Below are 27,196 nucleotides of genomic sequence, written 5' to 3' on the forward strand. Positions count from 1 at the left end.
CAGGGTCACCTTCACTGCAACATTTCCTGTTGCTTGACTGGCTTAGGTCAGCAACATTCAAAGGATCACGATGAAATAGTGGAAGGATGAAGAGGAAGACGCACAAAAAAGAAACAGACTTTACATAACTTTCTTGTAAATCGCATGCTGTGGAACAGCACCCCGCAACAAGCGCTTGCTCACCATTCTGACACCAACCCTGAAGGAATGGATTAAAATAATTATCATTTTATACTGAATAAAGTGTTCTTTTACTTTAACATTCAAAAAAAGAAAAGAAACTTATGCATGATGCGGTCGGCTTCAGCAGGGAAACCCACGTCGATAGGGAGGAGGACAAAATTTATACAAAAGCTACACAAGCAAATATGTATTTGTGGCATTTTGTAAAATAAAGATAGAAAGTATAATTAAATCCAGGCAAGGAAGGAAAATTTAAAAAAAATGCAAGAGGAGAGATCAAGAGTTTCATGAAAATGCGCATTGGAGTCAGGGAAAGGACAGCAAGTGCAGACAGAAGAAAGACAGAGAGTAATTGGCCATGTTCAAGTAAATACCACTGGTCCTCCGTGTAGATCAGTGCAGTTTGCCAGTCACAGAAATGAAACGCAGGCCCAGCAGCTCCGCTTAAATGTGCTGCCAGAAAAACGTGCACGCTGGCACAGAGAATCGCACACAGACCACTTTCTCTCTCCGGACTGACTCAAAAAAACATTTAGGATGTCAGTGAGCAGTGAGTCACAGTGGCCCTGTGTCATCAAAATAACTAAAGTATGACCAAAATGAGACCACACTCCAAACTTGAAGGATAAACTGCGGTTTTACGGTGTCAGTCAGTGTCCAGTATTAAAAAAAAACCCCAAAAAACCACTGTACTTTCACAGTATTTCCCCAATTCCCCATATTTTGCTGTAATTACATAACAGAAATCATGTAACATATTTTAATGAAATTCAATATATAACAATGTTTAAAGGTAAACATTTATATAGTGAAGCAAATATGTTTTTCCAATGAAAACCAAATGTTGTCTATAATGTCATACGGTTAATGAAATTACAGCATAAATAACTAACTAATATAAGTAGCATGCATAAAGTAATATAACCTTTTTTTCAGTCGCTTTGAAAGCCAGCAGGTCTCAGCTCTTAAACGTTTCAGGGTGTTTTTAGGTTTAAATGATTAAACATGCTGTTTTCAGGCTTTATAATCACTGCCATTACATATTGGCAAATGAGGCTGCACTGAGTGATCTCAGGTATCTATGAGCCAGATCTTAGGTAACCGAGGCGCCTGCTTTCTATCACACATTTCAGTAAACTTTAGTTTCTATAGCTTCTTATTTGTTTTGTGTAGTAGCATGGGTGATTTATTTTCAGCACGGGTGGCCTCAGCGGGAATCACATCCAGCCCTGGCAACAGTGATATCACATCCACTGAGCTGTATAAAACCATATCTCTCTCTACACTCTCATTCTTACGTCTCCGCTCTCTTATTTTTGGCCTCCACCTCCCTTAGGTCTCCTTTTTGACCGCTTCCTTTTTTCCCCTCCTTTATTCCCACTGACAGTTCTTCTCAGCACCCCGTGAGTGAAACGTGCCCATCGTTGATTTCTCCACTCCAGCTTCAGCCACACTCTGTGCGCTCTCCTGCACACAAATCATAACTAACCACAAACTAAACACACACTCAGTGCCCCTTTCTGATTTTGCATATTTAAACACTTACATATTTCAGAGCATTAAACAGATTCTAACATTAGACAACCTGGAGCAAGATAACCTGAATAAATACAAAATGCACTTCTTAAATAGTGATTTTGATTTTTTTTTTTAAAGGGAAAAAAAGCTATCCAAACCTTCCTGACCCCATGAAAAAAGTATGTCACTGGAGCAATTCTTTAGCTACTGAGAGATTTAAAGCCAACAGAAAATTCAGCAGTTTCCATCCAGGGAAGAACTGGAAGCCCATAATCAGAACATAAAAAAAACTAAAGGTTTGAACAAAACATGAAGTTTTATTCCTTCTAGAAAACTCATTTCATCTCATGAAAACCCCAAGCACGTCTACAAATACATTTAAATATTAGTCATTATAAACACCAGTGTGTAGCACACTAGATAAAGTAGACAACTCATATGCTGCAAGGCTATTGCAGAGGCCTGAGTTCAAATCTGCCCCCAAGGCCATTCACTGTCTTCCCTGGTCTTTCTCCCAGCTGTTTCTCTATTGTGCTATTGAAATAAAAAAAGTAATATTACTAGCCTTAAGAAGAATTCCTTTGAGAAATCTTATCTCCTAGATAAGATCTTTCAGGTTTTCTAAGAGAAAATTGAAATGGACACTGTGTTTGTTATTTGTAGCAAAGTATCATCATTAAGACAGGACTAAAATAATTTGATATAATTGCATTATTTTTCAGACACCATCGTAGCACTTTTGCATGAAAGTTTAAGGTTTGTTTCCCCCTTGAATCACTTAAAAATATGACGGAAAAATAAAAATCAAAGTGCGAAATTCTGTTTAACTTACTTTCCCTTGGAGAGTGTCTCACTCTACATTTTGGCAAACAGCGTGATAAGGTAACTTTTTACTCTGGCTCATAAATACAGATACGCATCAGGAGTGGACCAGCGCTCCCTATAGTCAGCATTTTTGGCAGCAATGACACAACAGGACACACATAAATCCACAGATATATTCACACATTTATGCACGCGCACATACACGTGTCAGCCCCATGCAGGTCTCTCGGCTTATATGAACCATGTTTTCAAATCAAAACCACATTGTTGGCTGATGAGATTGTGTAAAATCCTGCCAACACAAAGGAATTACTATAAAACAAAAAAAATGAATCACACACACCACAACAAGTACATTGTCCAGAAATCTTTAGGAAAAGCGAAAGTCTACTTACAGATGTAGCAAGAAGTGATGCTTGCCATTCATGGCATCCAATTTAATGCGGTAAGACACATGTTCAAGCCCCACGTTAAAAGAAAGGTTGTAACTGGCTGACAGGCTGAGCTATAACACTGGTCAGTCATTTGTACGCATTACTAAAGAGTCCAATTTCTGGGTAGGTACTAAAAAGGAAAGGGGAAAGCAGATACAGTGGCTTGCAAAAGTATTCGGCCCCCTTGAACTTTTCCACATTTTGTCACATTACAGCCACAAACATGAATCAATTTCATTGGAATTCCACGTGAAAGACCAATACAAAGTGGTGTACACGTGAGAAGTGGAACGAAAATCATACATGATTCCAAACATTTTTTACAAATAAATAACTGAAAAGTGGGGTGTGCATAATTATTCAGCCCCCTGAGTCAATACTTTGTAGAACCACCTTTTGCTGCAATTACAGCTGCCAGTCTTTTAGGGTATGTCTCTACCAACTTTGCACATCTAGAGACTGAAATTCTTGCCCATTTTTCTTTGCAAAACAGCTCCACAACTGCCCTGTGACGGCCTCAGAGGTTGTCTAAGAGAATGTTGGGAGCAACAACACCATGAAATCCAAAGAACACACCAGACAGGTCAGGGATAAAGTTATTGAGAAATTTAAAGCAGGCTTAGGCTACAAAAAGATTTCCCAAGCCTTGGACATCCCACGGAGCACTGTTCAAGCCATCATTCAGAAATGGAAGGAGTATGGCACAACTGTAAACCTACCAAGACAAGGCCGTCCACCTAAACTTACAGGCTGAACAAGGAGAGCGCTGATCAGAAATGCAGCCAAGAGGCCCATGGTGACTCTGGACGAGCTGCAGAGATCTACAGCTCAGGTGGGGGAATCTGTCCATAGGACAACTATTAGTCGTGCACTCCACAAAGTTGGCCTTTATGGAAGAGTGGCAAGAAGAAAGCCATTGTTAACAGAAAACCATAAGAAGTCCCGTTTGCAGTTTACCACAAGCCATGTGGGGGACACAGCAAACATGTGGAAGAAGGTGCTCTGGTCAGATGAGACCAAAATGGAACTTTCTGGCCAAAATGCAAAACCCTATGTGTGGCGGAAAACTAACACTGCACATCACTCTGAACACACCATCCCCACTGTCAAATATGGTGGTGGCAGCATCATGCTCTGGGGGTGCTTCTCTTCAGCAGGGACAGGGAAGCTGGTCAGAATTGATGGGAAGATGGATGGAGCCAAATACAGGGCAACCTTGGAAGAAAACCTCTTGGAGTCTGCAAAAGACTTGAGACTGGGGCGGAGGTTCACCTTCCAGCAGGACAGCGACCCTAAACTTAAAGCCAGGGCAACAATGGAATGGTTTAAAACAAAACATATCCATGTGTTAGAATGGCCCAGTCACAGTCCAGATCTAAATCCAATCGAGAATCTGTGGCAAGATCTGAAAACTGCTGTTCACAAACGCTGTCCATCTAATCTGACTGAGCTGGAGCTGTTTTGCAAAGAAGAATGGGCAAGAATTTCAGTCTCTAGATGTGCAAAGCTGGTAGAGACATACCTTAAAAGACTGGTAGCTGTAACTGCAGCAAAAGGTGGTTCTACAAAGTATTGACTCAGGGGGCTGAATAATTATGCACACCCCACTTTTCAGTTATTTATTTGTAAAAAATGTTTGGAATCATGTATGATTTTCGTTCCACTTCTCACGTGTACACCACTTTGTGTTGGTCTTTCACGTGGAATTCCAATAAAATTGATTCATGTTTGTGGCTGTAATGTGACAAAATGTGGAAAAGTTCAAGGGGGCCGAATACTTTTGCAAGCCACTGTAGTTTTGTATAACTTTAGTAAAGTAAACCATTAACACGATAGCAGACTGTGTGCTTCAAATTTTTTTGGCTACTTGTAGCTACTTTTAACCACCAAACAGAACTGAACTGCATGTTTGCCACTACAGCACTGTCCCATTATCGTTATTGGCGCATAGGTCAGCTGTCAATGTGATAAAAATCTTAAAATTCTACGAGAAAATATGTAAACCATTTTAAATATGCTGAGTCAGATTAGAAGCTAAAATAAAAACACACAGTTGGATGTGTTGATGATGCCCTGCCGTCAGTATGTGTGTATTTGTATGTGCGCGCCTGTATGTCTGTGCCCAGGCAGGAAGGACAGCAAAGGACAAGGACAACTAAAAATAGATGACCCTGTTGACACTTGCCTCTCTGTCCTCTCCGTCTTTTCTCTCACACTCACAGGACAAAATTCCTGCCATGCTTTGCTCTTTTAATTCTAAGCTCAAGACACCAACGAAAAAGAGACACACAAACGGAAACACGCAAACATGCACCGATAGGACAAACGCCCTGCTGCAAGAGAACTCCACAAGAACAGTTTGATGAACATGATGATGAAGACATGGCCTCCAAACTCCACCCATCCACCCATCAATCGAGCTCTTCTGCAGGAATATTATGGTGCTGCCAAAGCAACCCAGATATTTAGTAGCCCAAGGGCTCCTCTCAGCTGGGACATCCCTGAACTTCCTCACCTAAGACGCAATCTCATCAGAAGCACTTCAACTAACTTTCTGTTTGGACGAGTACTCTGAACCCCTCCTGAATGACTGTCACTCTATAATTAGGGGTAAGCTAAGACACACTTAGCTTTTTCTTTCAGGCACTAATCAGAGCACTCGTGAACAAATGTAAAAAGAAAATGTGGGAAGGCGGCCATATAAATGTAAACACTCCCAGCTCAATTTCCACTTTTTTTTAACCTCCTTTTCTGAAGCAGTAACCTATCCCCAACATTAAACTCTTTTCATCTGAAGTCCATGGCCTTGAACTTGAAGGTTCTAATTTATAGTGACGTGAGAGCTGACGTGACACACAAAGCATCAACCACTGCCACTGAAAAATGTCATCTTATTTGCTAGCAGGCTGACTGCAATCAACAAGGCTGATTCCAGCAAATAGCGATGTTGGGTCCAATATATTAGCACACACCTACTCATTAGTTTTGGCTGGTTCAACTTCAACCCAGCAGCAGCATTTATGTCCACATTTTGTTCTTCATTAGGGAATTTTTACAGTATTTAGGATTTTATTTCCAATTTAGAAAATTCTCTTAGTGATTCTTCGACCATTTTATTTATTTATTTTATTTATGGAATAGCTTGGTAATAAAAAAAAGTTTAAACTTTGATTTGATGAAGTATTGTGAGTTTACCCACCCAAGAATACAGTACAATGTGAGTATTTTTTCAGCATCTGCAGTAAAACAAAAAAGATAAGAAAATGAAATATCGCGATAGAATATGGGTAAAACACGCATGCGCAGAGCCTTTGTTTTCATAAACACATGGCAGAAAAATCATGGCGGCGACGGAGAATGAGAAGGGCGAAAGCGGATCGTTGAATGAAACAGATGAACCAGAATTGGTTTGTAAAAATGGTGCAACTTCAGTGATGTGGAACTGGTTTAGCTTTCGTCTGTCAGATACACACCAAAGCACATTTTTTTGGTAGAGCATGTAAGCGGGCCGTCGTTATTACCGTTATTACCGAACTGATCTTATGTGGTACACGGCACTCAAAAATCTGTCAAAAAATGTTTTAGTACGACTTTGCTAAGCTACGAACCCGCACCGCTTGATGGATTGTTGGAGCATTACGTCTACCGTAGTCAGGAGCCTCGCGGAGTAATACGTACTGTCCTTCAACATATTACCGTATTGTGTGTGTATAACCTCTTTTTAAGTTTTGTGGATATTATACATGGTTATGCTGAGGATATGTCAGCCAATTTCCACTGGAAATGCCTTTTGGTTAAACTGTCAGCAAGGAATTTGCATTTGCACTGTTAAATTTTTATATAGGTTAAATGCACATAAGAAACAGCTGCTTGTTTAAGTGAAAATACATTGATGGGGTTTTTTTTTTGCACTAATAAAGTTGTGGAGTTGTAAAGTATTTTGTCTCGCGTCAATTATATCATCAGTTATATTGTTATCGCAAATTTTCAAATATATAATATTTTGATAAATATTTTGTCAAAATTGGATAAAATCACTTTTAAAGACAGTACTCTGAGTCACAGTGGAAAATCTCACTGCAAAAGTGGAAGAATCCTCTCAGTGCTGCATTTTAACAATGGTATTTGTATGACAGTGACTTGGATACTGCTGAAATGTTGCATCTTACTCAAAAAACACAGAAACACACACAGAGCACTGTAAGCTACACAAAAGGAATCTGTAATTAACCACAACCATGCAGCAGCTCTACAACGGCCGCTATGTGTGTCACAAACACACACATACACGGTCAAAAGAATGGGCCTGTGTGATATCAACAGGATATCCAACAGTAGCTTGAACTCTACAGAAGCTTTGTTCCACGAGCATGTGAATAGAAACTTTATTCATCAAGTAGGACAAGTGCACGCACACACACAGACACACACTATTCATCTGGGAGACAAAGACAGATTTCAGTCTCCTCATCTAATTCTTTACATGACCCAGCAGCCAAGCAAGGAGAGGAACTGATGGACTCAATTATAGTGGAAGGAATGTAAAAATCACCACGTAGTGTACGAGGCACTGTATGGGAGTTTACTTTAGGACACATATTTTTATGATATTACTGGCAGTGTATATGTTGCTTCAAGGTTAATATTGTACCAAATAAGAACCATCATTTTTTATGTTAATTTATTTATACATGTAACTCCAAAACCCTATTTTTAAAAAGTCCATTTGAATAAAGCATTTTTTATAATGGCCGACTGCCAACTCTGTTTGACGGGAATTTGTCAGGAACTTGACAAATACGGAGTCTGATACAGAGGTCAAATTAAATTCTCTAACCATTTAATGCAAATTTTCTCTGTTTAAACACTGATCCAGTAAAGGCCCTAGTAACACAGGCTTAGGGACTAGTTAGCAACGCCCTGCTTTTCCCCCTCTCACTAGGTGAAAAGTGTCCATGCCTCAACTAGTTGGCTAGTGGTTGTTGGAGGGTGCTGAATGTCACCACACGTAATTGGTCGCAAAGAAGGTTCTGCACCAAAAACCTCCTTGTGATTGCTTTGGTCACTAGCAGTTTTCTGCAGTCACCTTTAGTTTTCAATTTTGGAAGATCCCAATTTGTCTACAAACATTCACTAACTAACCACTGTGCATTAGTGAAACCGGGAAAAACTGCAAACCATAAATGGAGAATGTTTGTTTCTGACCACTAACCAGTCTTTAGACTTGCATCAATGGGTCTTTGGCAATTTATTTCACATTGAGTACCAGTAACCTCAAGAAACCATCACAACCAGTCAGGAAATACTAATTTTTCCCTTATAGTTAGGGCACCAGGGCACCCTCCTCATTAGTCGCTTTGCGCACAGCCACAACATCATGATTCAGTCACTTATATTTGTATTGCTCACCATTAAACTGCAGGAACCAGTTGCAGTATTCCCCTGAAAGACAGGTGTCGCCACTGAGACAATACCCTCACATCCTATCTGATATAGGAAGAGAAGTCATCAAAACTGGAAGCAAAGACTTAGTGATAAAAACTTGGAAAAAAACACTCGGCAAAGTCTCAAGTTTTCAGACATTTGAATCTTCCTCTGCATATCTGTATATCTCTGAGCTTCTGTAGGGGAATACCATTAAAATGGCAGTACAAACCAACATTATCATACACTTGTGCCCTTCCATTTTCACATCCAGAGAATAAGCTAAGCTGGCTACTATTAAATGCCAAAACTGCTTTCAAATACATATAAGTGCATATTTTTTTAGCTAAATCTCCCTTAAAGATTAAAAAAAACAAAAATGTGTATAAAAAGGCACACTCTTGGGCCTTGCTTCCCCTTTAGTGAACAAATAGAGAGTTTCTCATACATAAATCATTATACTGAAGACAAGATTTAACATTGGGTTTTGGCTACGTTTAGGTCAGTTGTCATTTGGGAAGTAGTCATTAGGGTTAGTGCTAAAGTACATCTAGGAAATGAATAGAAGTCAATGTAAAGCCCTCTCCAGTGTTGCTTAGCTTGTAAGTTAATATAATTGTTACCCATTGACTCCTTATTGAGCTTAAAAATACATCTATCAATTTGAAACAAAACTATGCCAACAGTCAAAACAAAACTGTATTAATCTTATAATTATTAGACCTCTATACTGCCATGTCTTACTGCATGTACTGAAGGATGCATACTATTGTATTAGGGACTCTATTTTTCCTAATTTGCCTTTGTTCTTTTATTAGTGATAGTCACGTTGAGTGTCACTTTAATCAGATCTAAAGCAATAAATGCATTATCAGTGCCTTATACCTCATTGGTAAAGCAGACATGTCACAACAACCAAAAATGAAAAGGAAAAGACGCCTGCAATGAGTAAACATCATCAAGCTGAGCAGGAACATCTGTATATGGGCAGGCTTTCCTGTTGGACGCGGCACACAAGGTCAAACTGATGTATAGTGGAGAGGAAGCACTACTTTCACAGCAACAACAGGCCACAGAAGCAGGGAAAGTGTGAGAGCATAAAAAGGTAAGGAAGTGGAGGTGGCTTTTTTCAGGCGTTACCATGGTGAGTGCAGGTTGGGGGGGGAAGCAAGGTTCATAGGTCACGTTGTGTCTGTTCACTCAGCTCAGCCAGCTTTATTGGAAGCTAACTGGGTAGGGTGTTCATTGTCACACAACACAGCTCATCACTATCATTTTGAAGCATATATGGGTGATTAAGGTCAAATCTGGCCATGAGTGTAGATCCTGTTACGCATCCACATTTCATATCCGTCATCTGCTTGTAATACAACCCACCATCACAGCTGGGCGACAACAGAAAAAAAAAAGCTCACTGCTGTCTGCTAATATGAAGTCCATACCATGTAATACCTTGCCATGCTTTCCCTGAGGACTGTGCGGAATGGGTTGATGTTTAGAGGTTACATTAAGGTGGAATCAAATTCAGCCTCTTCAGTGATTAAAATATTGCACCATGAGTGCGTGAAAAACCACTATGTGAGTGTAAGAACAAAACATGTAGAGTTTAGAGCTTTGTTATGGCACAGGAGAAAGTTTGAGATGGATGCAACGACAATAACGTCACCTTAGAAATCGAAAGAAAGAGTCAGAGATTGGCAGAGAAATGAGGAGAAAGAGAGAAAAACAGCTTATATTTTATATCATTCCCTTCCAAAGTCCAGCCTGGCTGTCTTTACAGCAAGTATGTCATCACGACAAGCTGCTGCCAAGATGCATGAAACAGCCCCCAGGCTGTAGCTTGGACTTTTTATGCTAACATCCTCACAGATGCAGGAGACACATGCATAGCCTACTTATGCAGTCTACATGGACATAGAGGTTACATTTCCTTTATTAGAATGTTGTATACAGCAATACAACTAAAAGTCTAGAGCCAGGCTGGTGGTCCTTGATGTCATCCTTCAGGTAAATGTTAATGCCAGCATGCAAAATGTCAGTAAATACAAAGTACAGCTAAGGTTAGTGGATTAGCTGTCATAAACAAAAATGATTAAAAGTACATTTTAAAACTGATGATGGTTCAGGAGATCAAGAACTTTATTACACCTCATCAGACTAAGACTGAGTTACCTTACCAACCTTTACAATATTTGTTAGGGGTCACCCAGTTCTTGGTCTGGTTGATATTCTTTCTCCTGAAGTTGTGTAACATGGACTGTGTGCCAGTTTATTGGTAATACGAATCTATGGCTTCTTATTAACACTAAAATGGCTGAAAAATGCCATATAATGGCTGAGCTAAGGTTATGACTAAGATGCTTACAGTCAAAAGCAGTCTAACAATCTGCTCTAAGAGACACATTTGCCCCTCTTATAATTTGTAACGGTATCTGCCGTGAAAAAGCTGTATTGCTAGTATCCGTCCAATAGCTGCCAATAACTGAAGGGGGAATATCTGAACATCTGTACAAAATTTCATGGATCAGTTTTTGAGATATTCTAATGTAGCGCCAGAATGGTTGACTGAAATGCCTGATACCATTCAATAAGAAAGCATTAAATGGCAATCACTGATAAAATAAAGAAAAATGCCATAAAAATACAGAAAGTAAAGCTGAACTAGTTAATTCAATCAAGAATTATTCAATTTAGATGAGAAACTGGCTGCAAACTTTCAGCACAGATTTTGGGATAGGTCTCTTTTTATTATAGTAGAACCTAATTTTGTACTAATATGCAAATTATACAAATGTATTCATAGACACCATGTTTAAAATGAAAGAACATCTATCAATATTTTACAAACATTATACTGTAGGGATTCCTGTGAAAACCATTTTTACAGGACTCCGTACATGCAAAAACCTAAGTACACTCTTGCTGCTTCCACTGGGGATCAGTTGCGTGTTAAAACAATACCACAGTCTTCCCAAGACTGGACATGCTGGCTAATTCGCTCCAAGGTAAGACCATGCAATGCTCAAAGAGTTTACAAAAAAGAGATTGCATCTCAGACTCTAGAGGCCTCAGTTAGCATGTAGCATGTTAAAGTTAATGACAGACAAACAGCAAGACTTATGGAAGACAGACCAAGACCAAAGAGGAGATGTTTGGCCATAATACACAGTTTAGTTCAAATCAAACACACCACATCAGCACAAACACCTCATACCAACTTTCATGCACCCCTTAACCACCTTTATCCTGTTGTTGTAAAACTTCAAGTCCTCTGGTTGGTAATCACTTGAATCAGACTGAAACTGACCCGGGCATCTTGAAGTCATTGAGTCCACCATGAACTCATCTGTATACCAAAATATTCCAGAGTTAAATATAAGGCCATCTGTCCAACAGCTAAAGCTCGGCCCAAAAATGTGTCACACAACAGGAGAACAATACAAACTTTATCAGCTTACAACAGGCTGATAAAGAAAAGAATCAAATTGCTGCAATGGGCCAGTCAAAGTCCAGACCTCAAGTAATTTAAATGCTGTGGTCAACCTTAAGAGGGTTGCGCCTAAACAAATACCCCCAAACCTCAATGAACTAAAGCACCATTGTAAAGAAGAGTGGGCCAAAATTCTTCCACAATAACGTGAGAGATTGATAAAGTCAAACAGAGACTATTGCTTCAAGTTATTGCTGCTAAAGGTGGTTCAGCAAACTACTGAATCATAGGATGTACTTACTTTAATCACAGGACTCCATGGAGACCTATCAAAGCTTTCTTTTTCACATGACTGCTTATTTTTTAAACATCTATTGACCTTTAAATATTTCTTATAACTTTTAAAATTAGATAGAATCATTCTTTGCACTGTATTGGGATCTGTCAGAGGAAGAATGCGGCTTCAGACACGGCACAGTAATGTACTGGCCCCATTGCTTCACCTTCTATAGCATGGGGACTACAGATGTGAGCTCCAGTGCAAATCAAAACCTCTTATAGCAAATCAGCTACCAAATACAGACGCCCACAGGTGCACGTTCACTCACTCACACACACACATACAGTTTCTGCATACCTCTCAATCATACACTAATTGCTGCCACTTGTATAAATATTCCTGCTGGTGGTTTAACTACAGGCTGACACACAGGCATGAGGTCCAATGCGTCAGTCACACACACCCCCTCCAAATGCCACCAACAGCAGCGATTCACTGTCAATTTTATTTTAAACACGTGTTTAACCAAAGAGAGCAATGAAGACGGGAAAGGTCATTTCAAAGCTACATCACTAAAAATGAACACTGGCTAGAATATTTTTCTGCATTTAATAACAATGAATTAAATTTGCTCTAAAAACATTTGTCTTTCAGACTATTCAAAAGGTATGATTTATATTTTTCATCAACTTTAATTATTAAAACCTCCAAAATCATAAATTGTAAAAATCTAGCATGGTTATAGTTTTGGTGACAAATGCATTTTGTTTACATGAGCAGATCAGGCTAATTTTTTGTTTGTTTGGGGGGTTTTTTGTAGTTATTACAATAATGTTGTGAAAACTTTGCATGTGCCAACAGCAAATCCATGATACATAAACACCCTTCAGGCCCCTTGAATGTGAGAGTTGACAGTGCACACAGAGACATACACACAAACATGCACTAACTACATGAGCTGTCATTGGCCCGCATTTGGAAGCATTTATAAAAGCAAAGACAGGCCAACACATGACACAGCACTGGGGTTAACAAAGCAGACCCATCATTGTTACACACACACGCGCACACACACACACACACACACTGGAAACACTCACTTTGTCTGTCTCAGCAGATGGCTTTCATCACATCTGAATGTGTCAGTGCAGTGACTGAGGGTACACGTGTCATGTGTGCACTGTAGGAGTTCATTGTAATTAGCTTTTATTTTTCCCCATATTTCTAATTGAAAACACACACACACACACACACACACACACACATACACACACACAGTACACACACACACAGTAGACACACACACACACACACACACACACAGTACACACCCAACAACATCTTCATTCCTGTTTAATGAGCGTCAAACTGCCCATCCCAAAGAAGAATCTCATGGAAAGTATTTAAAGATGGAACAAGAGAAAGAAAGAAAAACAGGAAAAAAAAGCACTTTTTTAAAAATCCTCTGAATCTTACAGAGATTATAAAGTCTACACTAGTTTATGGTGGCCTTTAGTTACACTGCAATAGTACTTTGCTCATCAGAAACTGTCTCAATGGTGGTCAGAGCCCAACAAAGTGATGAACAATGGCTAAATAAAGCCTGGGAACAAAAAAAGACCCCAACAATGACAAAGTCCCAACCAGAATGAACTGAGAGTTGTATGTTGGAGTGGGGGCAGGAAGGTTCAGGGGAAACACATAGGCACAAGAGGAAGAAAGTCAAAGGTTTAGTGAACGAAGGAGGGAACTAAGCTGAGAAACAGCTGTAAGAGAAGGAAATGTGAACTATTTCTTGCCAGTTTAAGGACTCAGGGAGGAAGTGGAATAAACTGAATTTAGGGATCTGGGTATATCAAAGTACCTAGATCCCTAAATTCTAGATACTAGGGATCTAGTATCAAAGTAGAATTAAGTGGGATTTAATTTCATAATTAAATAACAACATTTAAAAGTGTCTGTGTAGGTTCTCAGTCATCCAGGTCATGGTCATCTAAGGAGCTTGAAAAGAAAAGTGAATAGACTTCTTTAAGTTTTTTTTTTAGTACAAATCTGCCACCAAACTTAATTTCACATTTCTTAAATTTAAAGAAAGTAATCCAGTCAAGACCCACACCAGATTTCAATAGTCGTGCTCCATCTGTCCACCAAATTTTTGTGAAATTCTCCCATGAACTGTTGCTCTCTTCCCTATTCCAACCTGCTCGTCAGCCAATCAGGATTCGAGCGATGGATATGTCATGCACGTCGAGCACTTTTGCAGTGGGTGGGAACCTTTTTCTATTTAGTGTCAAAACAGACTGGGTTCGCAAACGGGCAAATCTGCCACAAATGACTCTTTAGAATACAACATCGTATGCATGTGTGTGAGAGACTGGGTCAGCTGGGCCATAGTCAGTCCATAGTCTTGCTAACAAACAGACAGACAGGGAGAAACACCAGATTAAGTTCCCACAGCTGGCAGCTTCTAACTACTGTTTGGTATTAAGGCTAAGATATTAAATTTTCTCCGATCACATATATAAATGAAAATATAAAGACAGAAAAAAAAAAACTGAATTACTTCTAATGTAAATATAAAAACTGGATCAAGTGGCATTTAAATCAGACACCCTCAAATACTGCCATCAGTACTGCCTCAAAAATGAGACCCGTGAGACATGAATTAGTAATTTCTCAGTCTGACCACTTTCTATTTTCTGAGTAAATCAAACGGTCATAAATTATCTGCGCAGCTTTGGACAAGAGAGAAACACTGTACATCACCGAGGCTTTCACACTCTCCCTCCTCTTGTCCCAGGCCACATAGCTATCGTATCCTAGCAACTGGCACAAAGAAGCCAGACCACGACGACAAGCAGAAAAGTTTAGTTTCTGTGTCATCATTTGTGTCTCCCTTACAGTACAGCTTTCTCTTTGACACTTTTTTCTCTATCCCTTTCCATCGTTAGCTTTTACATGTCACCGTTTTGTTGTTTTGAGTCCCCATCGGCTTCTCTTAGTTTTACACTCAATCCCACTCTGTCCCCTTCCTGCCTCACACACTGTCTGTAGTTCCCTTTCAAACTCTCCCACTCTCATTTTGGCACTGCCACGCCTGCTGCTGACACAGCGAACAGAGACAACCGGGGAGGTTTTCCTCTCTCCTTTTTTAAAAAGAGCATCTGCGGGGTGAAATCATCCTGCAGACCGCCGACTGCCGCTGGAAAAATCCGCAGCAGGAATGTGGGACAATCTAAGCTGGAATCCGAGCGGAGGACTCGGGGCCAGAAATGCCCTGCTCTGGCTAAAACTTACCTCGTAATTTAAAGGAAAACACCAAGATTTCAGCCAGTTTTATAACATTCTTGTGAAATGGGGAGAACACAGACACCACAAGTATCCAAGTGTCCCCAGGATCATTTGCCCTGGAGCCCTGTTCACAATGTTGAGACCATCTGCAACATGCATTAAAAAAAGTGGTTTTAGTCTGAAGACAGCCTTAGGTCACTTGTTTCCTGTGATAAATAATTGAGTACTCATCATAATTTTGCACTTGTGCTCAAATTTTGGTCTTTCAAAATTTTCAGATGCACCGTTTTAGAGATTTTATGACTTTAAACAGAATATTTAGACATTTTGTATAACAATACAACAATTTTATAACATTAATTTTAAAAAAAGGGACAAAATAATATTTATTTCAGGTCACTAGGGTTCTGGACTTTGGCTCAGTTGCAAACTGAAGACATCTCCACTAACGGCAGCGCTTCATATGACAACCATGACTTACTTGGAGCCCAAGCGCCCTCTTCATAACAGGAAACGTAGGAGAATATATGACTTTCCCTTTGCACAGAGCTCACAGGGAGCGCAGGCGATGATAGATACAGACAGAGAGTGACAGAGCAGAGGAAAGCAGCCCATCGTACAGAAGGTAAGAAACAGAAGAAAACAAGGATGATGGAGTAGTTTTCCTTCTGTTGTGTACAGTTTTGCTGAGCTGCCTGAGAGACTTGACCCATTAGAGGTCATTGCTGGTAAAAAACACACTAAATACTGTTCCAACACAAACAGTGGGAAAAGAATAATTACACTTCATTAGTATTTGAAGAATTTGTGAATAAATCACATTATGCAACAATGGTGAGGACATCTTTCACACTTTTTTTTTTTCTTTTTTTTTTTTACACAAGTTTCTCTCAAAAAACGTCCAGTTTCACAAGGTAGTGTTCTCAGTGATGAAGCAAGACAATTCAACTGCCCTGGGTCCCAACTTGTGGCTACAAAACAACCAGTTACTACAAAACAATAGGAAACACATCTTGAAAGTACTTTTCCCTTGAGTTAAACAACATCCAAGCGGCAGTCTACAGTTTGAATGCCTGTTGGACGCATTACAGATCAGACCAGTAAGGCAGCAGCGGTGATACAAAAGAGAAGAGAGGGTGGAAACCACACTAACCAGATTAGTGCCAGTCTCCAAATAGCCTTCGTCCACTTCCTCCACTACGCCCGACACAAACTTGACCTCTGTTCCAGACAGAAACACAAACATGCTGCAAAACAATGCCTACAACTCTCCCTGAGAGCTGAACTGTCACCTTGTTAATAGAGTTATACTGAAGTTATTAATGTTTACTGCTGCTTTTTTCACTTATTAGCACTGAGAGGTATATTAATTGTCTAATGTTTGACTGGTTATGCAAGTCCTACTCATGCAGTACTGCTTAATGTAAACCTTATCTAGCTTGGATCTAAGACAATCTAAACCACTGTGTATTTTATGATTTCATGCAAACATAAATGGAAAGGTTTTTTAGTACCATCTGCATCTGAAAGCCAGAAAAAAAAAAAATCACTGGTTTTCTACGGCATATATTTTAATGTCTGCATATAACCAATTGTGTAAAGATACCAATTATCTTCACACAATCTACATACTTCCTTCCAGCACTTACTAATTATTTACCAAAATGTATTAAGTATCATAGGATGTTCAGTGTTCATCTACACTAACTAACACAAGACCTGAACTTTCAGTTTATGCCAGTATTAGATAGACCAAAAACTACACTTGGACTTTAATAGTCTCAAACATGCTTAAAAAGGAGGATCTAGTCAGAGGACATTACTGCCATACAGTGTAATAGAGTTTTAACAAAGTTTAGATGAGCAGAATGTAGGCTATTATAACTAGTACATCTGCCATACCAGTTTTAAACACATTAAATAGTTCTCCTTTACATGCCATACAGCATGGCAGCTTGCCTTGTATGGAAGGGAAGCCAAACTCACTAACAGCTAAATACTTGTCTTTGAATTGGCTGCCAATATAGAGCAAGAGTGCCAGTGCTGACTGGATTGGAGGTGTTCGTAAAGCTGCCAGTGTTTTCTGTCCAAGACAACAGAGGACAACACTGGACAGCAGCTCTAAGCAAAGACTCTGTGTGACATCAACCAGGAAATAAATCAGCCGTCTCCAATTGGCCTGGGTGAAATCCTCTGACCTCATTCCATCAACTCTTATGAGACAGATGAAGGAAAGAATAAAGAGAGGAATAAAAAAAAACAGAAAAGCATGAAACTCACAAATGAAGTGAAATCAAAGGAAAACAACAAAAAAAGAAAGCTCTGTTTGACCGAGTAGTGCATAAAACAATGACATGCCCTGCCCTATTTTTTATTAACTCCAATATATATACCCCGTAATGCAGTGAAAACTGGCAGTGAACTAAGAATGTGGAATGCGAAATGTGGTCAGCAGCACAATAGTGCAGTGGGTAGCATTGTCGCCTCACTGAAGGTCCTGGGTTTGAATCCAGTTCCTATCACAGTCCAAAGATCTGCATGTTAGGTTAACTGCTGATTCCAAATTGACTGCAAGTGTGAATGCAAGCATGCGTCGTCTGCTTCTCTGTGCCCTGTGATACACTGGTGACCTGACTGTGGTCTCTCGCCCTATCAAACTTGGGATAGGTTACAGTCCAGACACTAAATTGGATAAGCAGTTAAATGGATGAATGGCTGGCTGGATGGCTGGCAGTCATGAAAATGTAAGTTTGCATCTTTGAATAAGTACTACTTAGTAAGAAAGATCATAAGACCCCACAAAGCTGTGGAAAATAGACTTAGAAAGATCCTTTTATCTGTTCCTTTTTTTTCCTCTAAAGGGTTGCCAAAACAGATGGACTGCATATTTGATCTGGCATGGATGCCCTTCCTAACACCACAGCCCCATTTACCCAAGGCTGGAACCAGCACTAGTACACTAGCTTACAACCCCCTGAAGAGGTCGTTCCTCCTTTGAGGTACAAGCCAAATGTTTTAACCACAATGCTACGGACCTGTGACATCTAAAATATAATAATTTAAATAGCCAACTACTCGATCAAGAGAATCTTTATTGCTTACAATAACAATTGGAAGTCAAGTTTCTTTGTCTTTTTATGCATTTATTAGATTTTTGATTATTACTTCATTAGTTGCCAGAGCATTGACTGATCTAAACTAGGGTTACTTGACTGAGCATTTGACCACAGAGAGGATGACGATGTAAACAGGATGCAGGAAAAAGCTAGAAATACAATTAGTAGGTAAGGTCAACTGAGATAAACAGTCATTTTTCATAAACTTATTGCCTCTCACTGTTTTTTTAAGTACTTGAGCCTATAAATAAACCGCTTCTTGGCCATATGTGACTGGCCAGAAAAAAATGATATCTGAAGCTTAGGTTCTAGAAAATTATTATGATTCATGATTTAGTCCTGTTCCACACAACACTACCTAATAAGTAAAATAAACCTAAATATAGCACCAAATATTTTGTCTGTGTTTAAAAAAAATGATTTTCCAGGCTTTGAGATTTCAACCCGCACTTTGCCTACTTTCTTTGTCATAGCTCTGGGAAGTCAGGAACAAGAAAGGCCACACAGGAACAGGAAGAGGAAGTAGGTTCTCGATCCAGACAGTTTTCCAGCCAGGAAAACTGAAGCAGTGTTCTTAAACTGCAAAGTTTTGTTGGAAAAGTTCATCCTGGCATTTATGTGAATGTTATTTTTAAATGTATCACCCATCTAAACATGGTCACATGCCCCCATGGCAACATTATTCAATGGCAAAAACATCCCCAAGAAGAAAATGTTTCCCATCATTCCTTAAAGCGCTCAGATCCTGCACAAGCAATGTGATAATGAGCCCGAGATACTGATGCTGGCTCCACAAGTCATCATCAGAACTCAGTATTCGCTACAGCCCTGCATGCAACAGCTCTTTTGGATGCGAGGACCAACACAATATCATGCTCCTGACTTTAATGTTATGCGTGACAAACTATAATTCTAAGCAAGAAGTATGACCGGATAACCTTGCATACTTAACCAACTATGCTTTCATTAATTTATCACTTTAAACATTTTTAAAGTCCAAGGAAACCAAAAATTTCACTTAATTCTGACGTTCGTAAAGTTAATAAATAAAAATGATCTCGTATTCGCCAAAAACAACTGATTATGCCAAAATTGAACACCCACAGCAAGAAGTCATCTTATTTTTATGACGCACTAAACACATTCACACTGATTGAAAGGCTGCCACACAGGGCAACCTTTAACTTGGCCTAAGACCAGTTATCCTCTGAGCACAAAACTCATCTCATTGGATGGCAGTGAATACACCAAGATGCTGTATCCAATGCCATCTGACATTCACCCCTCTTCAATACCTCAATGCCTTTTATGTGTTATGACAGCAGAAATTTTGCAGCAGAAAAATTTCAAGGGATCAGAGGATAGTCAGAGAAATCTAGCTTCAAAAAGAATCTGCAAACAGTAATAAAAAAAGAAATTGCACCTTGATCTTTCCCACAACCTTTAAATATGAGCGACATTTTTATAAACCTCTCTATCTCTCGGTTATCTGTATTCCCTCTTTCTCTCTCTCCCTAGAGTCAGAGAAATATGCATTTAAATTAATATTCTTTTGGCTCTATGAATGGGTCTCAATGTCTGTCCCATCAATACCCAACCCCCCAACCAACCCCCACCATCTCCAGCAATAAAACCTCGACCTATAGTAAGCCAAACCCCACGCGCACAAAGCACCTCGAAGTTGTAATCTCCCTTCCCTCTCCTCTCTGCTTTTCTCATTAATCTGTCGCTCTCCCATTCGGTCCGTTCCTGTCAAGATCTTACTAGGTCATCAGGCCAATCCTATTAAATCACCAAGATTTTAGTGTTATATTCAACCCCTTAAGCTCTCATTTCTTACAGCGTAGCATGCGGCACCATGAAGAGCAATTTCAGAGAGTCACTTGCAAATTTGTAAATGTTCTGAATATTGTATCACCAATGCTACAAGGCGATGACAGTTAATGAGGTGCGTGTCTCAGTGTGTATGAGTATATGCTGCTGTGTGTATCCAGGCATGTGTGGACAAGCTGTCCCTGACACCTGCTGCATCCCTGGGCAGAAAGCTGTGAGGTTAAGAAAGGCACAGAGCAAATCCATCCATATGATGATTGATATTAAATAGGTTAAGGGTCGGAAAAGGACAACAATTGGAGTGTTTATGTAACAGCACAAAAAAAAAAAAAAAAAAAAAAAAAAAAAAAAAAAGGTCACTCGGTATGTCAATGAATAGGATCCCTTCACAATAACAAAAAAATAACACTTAACACAGAAAATGCTGGTAACCCAATATGCTCGCATGCAGTTCTCATGTTCAAAAAAAAAAAAAAAAAAAAAAAAAAAAAAAAAATTGTTGCAGCTTTCAAAAATTGTTTCATCCACCATGTTTGGTCTGAGGAAAAACAATCCCTCAACAGTACGTCCAACAGCCATCTCAAATCAGCTAACTTTAGACCCTTCGTTGATCACTCCATCCATCCATCCGCCTAAGCTGTCATCAAGCAAAAGTGCGCAAACTTTAAAATATAAAAATAATGGAAGAAATAACTGGAAAAACTGCAAAAGTAAACAAGTCACACAGAAATACAGAAATGGAAACACTGCCGATGAGCTATAGTTAAACAGTACATCTGACATATTTCAGAAAACATGCAAGCTCAACTTCCTTCCTCAAAAATCGCTCTTTCAGTAGAAGACTAAAAGCAGCCCCGAAGGCATCCTCATATTCTTTATTACCAACTGCACGCACAGGCATAGCCTGCTTTTCTCTTCAGCGCCTATTACACAAATACCAGAAATAAATGCGGAGTACATGTTGTGCCCTCCAACTCTTTTGTTAGCATAGCCATCACTGCCTCTCTCTCGCCCTCTTCACCCTGGTTCTCTCGCTTTGTCTCTGTCAGAATGGATCACAGCAGCCTGGGGGATGTGCAGCTGAGTGGCTTGTCTGCTTAAGCTCTTCCTCTTAGGCCACTGTGGCAGGTTCATGGCCCGCAAATGTCCGCTTCATCTTTATAAGATGACAGATTAAAACTGACACATGTAAAGCATGGGGGGGAGACATAACAAACTGTCAGGTTATTGGTTATTTCCCATGAAACTGAAACTTGGAGGTTTTTTTGCCAACTGCTTGGGGAACACATACTTTTCCCTAGCAACAGGTGGTTGCCAGGGGCTCACTGGTCAGTCTCTAGGCCTGTGTGACTGGGGGGGTTTAGTTATCATTTTCTGCTATCAACCTCCAGCAACCACTTGCCGCCAGCTGGGGAATACTCATTTTTCCCCTCACAACTGATGGTTGTCAGATAGTCGCAGACCGGTCTCCAAGCCTGCGTGGTTGGCTTTTTCACTTGATCCTATATTGCCACCTGCCCAAAATGGCCAAGAAGTTAACATCACGTTAGCAATCACAAGTCTGCAAAACCTCAATAAATATGAGAGATAGAGATTGCCTTAGTCCTACCCACAACATTAAATACGGACACAAAATTCACTAAACTGTGTAAAAATGGTGCATGCAGTGGTGAAAGCGCATTTTAATGAAACCACAACGAATGGACCAAAACTAATTGAGGAGAGACGGAATTTAGAGTATTTTTAAATGGAGGCCAACATCCCAGTTTAAGACTTCAGCGTCAGTGTGGAAAATGATAGTGAACAAGGAACAAATAAGATGGGGGAATGGTTTACAGACAAACCGAAAGGGGATTTCCACTTAATTTAGCATCTTAACACGTTGTTCGCTTAGTTTAGGGTTAACAGTCTGATCAATGGCCACTGAAAGAAACTGGAAAACCTCCGATTAGCTGATCACACAAAGAATTCTACATGTGATGGTCTGTTGACAGTAGATGGGAAACTGACTCAGTGTAACCAACAGCACACAGAGAGACAAATGAGCCTTACATTATTGTGGTTTTTGTGTTTCAGTTCTGGGCCAGAAAATTTGCTTTTATCACCATATGATCCTCCACAGCATTCCTGTGGTCAGCGTTTGATTTTCACAGAATGCCTCTCAATGTTAGAGCTTCGCTTTGAATCTTGATTTATTCATTTATTGATTAATTTATTGCCAGATGCATGAAGCAAAGCAAAAATATTAAACTGCTGTATCATTTAAAAGGTTTTTCCTTTTACTGTTTTATAGTTACAAGAATGTATCCCCCCCCCCGATTCCATTTGTTTAGTTTTGGTCAGAGATTAGTTGGCATTTGCCCTCATTTTCCTCTTCAAATAAAGCCACAACAGAACAAATCGCATTTGGAAAGACTGTGTCTCGTTATACAAGGGTCTAAATTTAGAAGAGAGAAGAATTTTGCCAGTGCAAACTTCCAAAATAAATGTCTAATTGGATTAGGCAACTCCTCTGTCACAACAATGAAAGACAGGCAAGCCCATATGGCTTTTTGTGTCAACACAGACAGTGACGTGATAATATCTCTATCGCAATTAAATTTGTGCTCCAAAATATTTTAATTCTGTAACATTATAATATTTTGGAGGGGTGAAGCTGCAATAAATACGTAAGTACAGCTGCAAGTCACCACATCTGTGTAAGGGTAAATATTAACTTTTCCTCTGAGACCAGTAAAATTCTGTAACACTGACATATTCTCTGAGATCGTGCAAGTCATATACTAAGGAGAACAATAATAATAATAATGTCAAAAAAGTCAACCTTTTCGTTATGCACTAATTTTTGACCAATGGAATAAGATGCAGATGTTTTCAGAGCTCATAAGTGTTGGTACAGTGCTGAAGACCCATGCTTATGTACTGCTTCCTAGAATAGTTTTCTAAATGCTCAGAGGTATTTAACATATCTAGACAATGGGAATCAACGAAACTCACAATTTAAGTCTAAGTCTATTATTTACAAAAAAAAAAAGCACAATTTCTGTCCCATTTGCTGGATGCATATCACCTAATAAGAGTAAGAAATACCGTAAGTCTTTTTGACTTTCAAGTTGAGCTTTACATGGCACTCACACAGCCATAATTAAAGATATAAATGATTATATATGGCACTATATAAATAAACCTGAATTAAATAGAATTGGTATTCTTTGGTATTGCAATAATCAGTTGATGTAGCGGTTAAAAAAAATACACACAAGCACATTAAATATGGTACACTTAAATGGGATGGATAGATATATATATATATTTATTTATTTATTTATTTATTTATTCCCATTTCAGGTTAAGTAGAGCTAATAGTGCAAAGATCATCTTGAACCCCAATGACTCATTCGCCTGAAGTGTGGCCTTGAATGGATGTTGCTTTGCATTAAGTCAAAATTGATGAGTCAACCATCAAATACATAAATAAAAATAATAATATAAAAACACATGTTTGTTTTTTTCCCCCGTACTGAAAAATACAGTTGGTCCACCAGCTTAGACACCCCCTTCCCCCAACCCTTCTGCCATCATCATCCACCAAACTACCCAAAAAGCTGTGTTTGCTACAATTTCCTGCTGAGTTGGACATTAATCCCAGCCTGCCATACTCAATCCTCTTCCACCTGCATCACCCTAACCCTTCAGTTTTTGAGCATTAATCTTGACATCCTGACCCTGAGTCCCATCAGCCCCACAAAATCTGTTAAAGACCAAAAGTGCTCTAAAAAAAAAATCCTTAAAAAAGATTTAAATAAATATATTATAAAATATTTAAATATCAAACAGTGTAATCTCACTCTCCTCTAGAGCGAGAGCCAGACATTAAATCAAGCCAATACCACTTTACACCCAGACAGAGTAAAGCAACACTCACCAACCAGATTACCCCCACTAAGCCAAAGAGTTTTGGCTGGCTGTACACCAGGAGACCCCCAGCCCACTTAGCCCTGCACGTGTGTGTATGAGTGTGTAAAATATGTATATCAAATGTGTGAGGGTGAGATAAAGAGCAAGATGGAGAAGAGCGGTAACCTGGGGATTAAATATTCTTAGCGGGAGGTTATTTCTGGAGGACAAAACAGACCAGAGCTGAATGCAGACACGCATGCACGCACACACGCACACCCTCGCTCACCATGCCAGGGGACTGTGGTTTGCTTGGGTTGGCTCTGGGTAGTCTCAGCCCACCCCTGCACGCGCTCCTGTCTCGTAGACTCATACACACACAGTCAAGTGAAATTAAAATGTGTGCCTTCGGTCTTCTAGGGAAAGCATACTAAACACCATTAAGAGGTAAAGTGGGTGAGTGAGATAATATATTAGGTTTGTTGCATTACATGCATAAAGTGCCTTAACTGGGTGGGGGAAAAAAGGCGCTGTAGGTTGAGGCGTAGCACACTTCCTTCCACCCACAAACGACGCTCTAAAAAGTGTCTTGGAGTGTCTATGCATGTCTTGGAGTATATTCTGTTGACCTGTATTTCATCATTTCATCTTAATTAATAACAACCACACAAAGACACAAAAGGAATTCTTTTTCTTCTTCTTTTACATCAGCCTAACCCACTATCCTTTCCTATTATTTGGTTAATTATCACCCGTCACACAGCATGTCAGCTGGTGTCATGTGCTAGGAAGACACCATGTATCAGATTTACTGGAAAAACCTACAAGGCTGGGTGAGACTAATGTGATTAACATACAAAGGAACAAGACAATAATACAAAAAAAAAATGACATTTAAAAAAAAAAAAACAAAAAAAAAACAAAACAGCTCATCACTACAGGTGGCCCCTTCTGAGTCATAAAAACATCTTTCAATGCAAAACAAACACTCTTTTGTTTCACTAAACATTAGACTTAACAGTGCAAGGATGTGGTACACAAAGGCTTTTTAAAAACACAACACATCTGTATCTTGGTTTGCACTACGATGGGTCTATCTGACAGCCTTGAAACCTGAAACTTTGGCTTCTTCCACTGACTTTGCATACGCTTGCATCAACTCTGGCTGTTCTCCTGATTCCTTCTGATCATACAGTGGGACAACTATGCTGACTCCAAGCATGCAAACCATCTCTTTCACCATAAATAAAATATAGCAAAACTTCTATAAATCTTTATTTAATTATCTCCCCTTTTCTTCTGCTTTCATATCTGCGCCTGCTGACTCTCACAAGACAGCACAGCAATAGTTACACAAAGGCCACACCTCAGCTCGGGTCACTGCATTGTGTTCAATAATTCAGTGCATCTGTTCCTTTTTAGGACTGTTTTGCATTCATCTCAAGCTAAATCTGGTGGGTTGGAAAACCAAAAAGTACAGTCCACTAATCGCAGGGTTGCTGGTTCAATTCCCACCTACTAAGTGCAACACTGGCAAAGACGCTAACCCAAAAGTCCAACCTAATCGGTTGGCTCACTCACACATGTGGCCTGTATCTGTGAGCATTACTGTAAAAGCAAATGTCTGGATACGTGTGATTAGACATTTCATGTTCCAGTCACAGTTTCATACATACAGTAACGTGCAAAATTCTTGAGCCAACCCAGTATTCTTCACTTTTTCTTCCAATGAGCCAGACTGGCTTGTGATTTTTTAAGTATTCTTAAGCAATAGTTCTTCTGGCTTTCTGGAGATCTTTTAAAGTTTTTTTTTTGACTGATTTTCTGTTTAGTCCTATTTTTAGATCATGTTTTGTAAGTTTAAGCCACTTAACACTGACCTATTCAAGCATCAAAAAAAGCACCTAACTCAAGGTATGAGCTGCACTTTCTTAAAAGCAGTCTCTCCTTAAAAAAATAAAAAAAATAAAAAATAAAAACACATCATTTGTTTCCATTTCTTTAGCTGTATCAATGAAAAATCTCAAAGAAAACGTAGTTTGACAAGCATAAAAATAGGATTTTTGCACCAAGCTCTTTTGACTAATATCATGACTTGGATGACTGAGAACCAGAACACCGACATATGCACCAGTGAGGCGATCCCCAAAGGGCTATTCGCTGAAAACTTGCACATCAACAGTATTAAAGCAGTGTGGGATCATCTTGACAAATAACAGAAAAAAAAATGGCAGCCAATATCCAGAGAAGAGCTTTAAATGTCTTTCAAGCAGCCTGGAGAACTATTCCTGAAAGCTGCTTAAAGAAGTTACAACAAAGCTTATCTAAGAGAGTCGGGCTGTGTTTAAGAATAAAGGCAGTCATATCAAATATTGACTTTCAGACAGGTTAGAATTATACAAACTCTGTTTTTGTCTTATATACTGTATTTTCCTGTATTTTTACTACTATAGATTCCAGTATGTGTTTTTTAAGACTGCCAGTACTCCCGTGTTTGCATCGGACTGAAGCCCAGTGTGATTACTTCAGCACAGTGGGGGTTTGCTCATGTCTAGTTTTTATAAAAATATCACAAGTTCTGGCAAAAATGGCACCATAAAGCCTGGCCAAGAAAGCAGACATTGCTGTTGTGGTACAAAATGAAACAATAGGAGTGATGGAGACACTTAAAGGCTCCTGCACCTCATTTAAAACGCACTCCTTCACTCATCCGCCACGCCATTTTTAATAATGTCCAACTGACAATGTCTCAACACAAAACAGGGTAACTACACAGAGGGAAACAGAGTAAGAGACGATGGAGGAAGGAAGAAGGCTAATAGGCATTTCCATGTCAGGCTGATGAAAGGAAATGAGGAAGGACATGAGGATGAGAAAAAGAAGAGGATGATGAAGGATGGGATTAATATATTTAGAATACAATGATCAAAAACTTTCACTTAACGCAGGAGGGGGAGAAAGAAGA

The 27,196-nt window shown here is 39.4% G+C and overlaps 1 protein-coding gene across 5 annotated transcripts in view; it reads right to left on the bottom strand.

Moving 5' to 3' along the window:
- Window positions 1-27,196, bottom strand: part of LOC100690922 (rho GTPase-activating protein 26) — an 85,191-nt gene that overhangs the window by 43,368 nt on the left and 14,627 nt on the right. The gene's annotated exons all lie outside the window — the stretch shown is intronic.

Source organism: Oreochromis niloticus, linkage group LG10, assembly GCF_001858045.2.
Source record: "Oreochromis niloticus isolate F11D_XX linkage group LG10, O_niloticus_UMD_NMBU, whole genome shotgun sequence".
NCBI lineage: Eukaryota > Metazoa > Chordata > Actinopteri > Cichliformes > Cichlidae > Oreochromis > Oreochromis niloticus.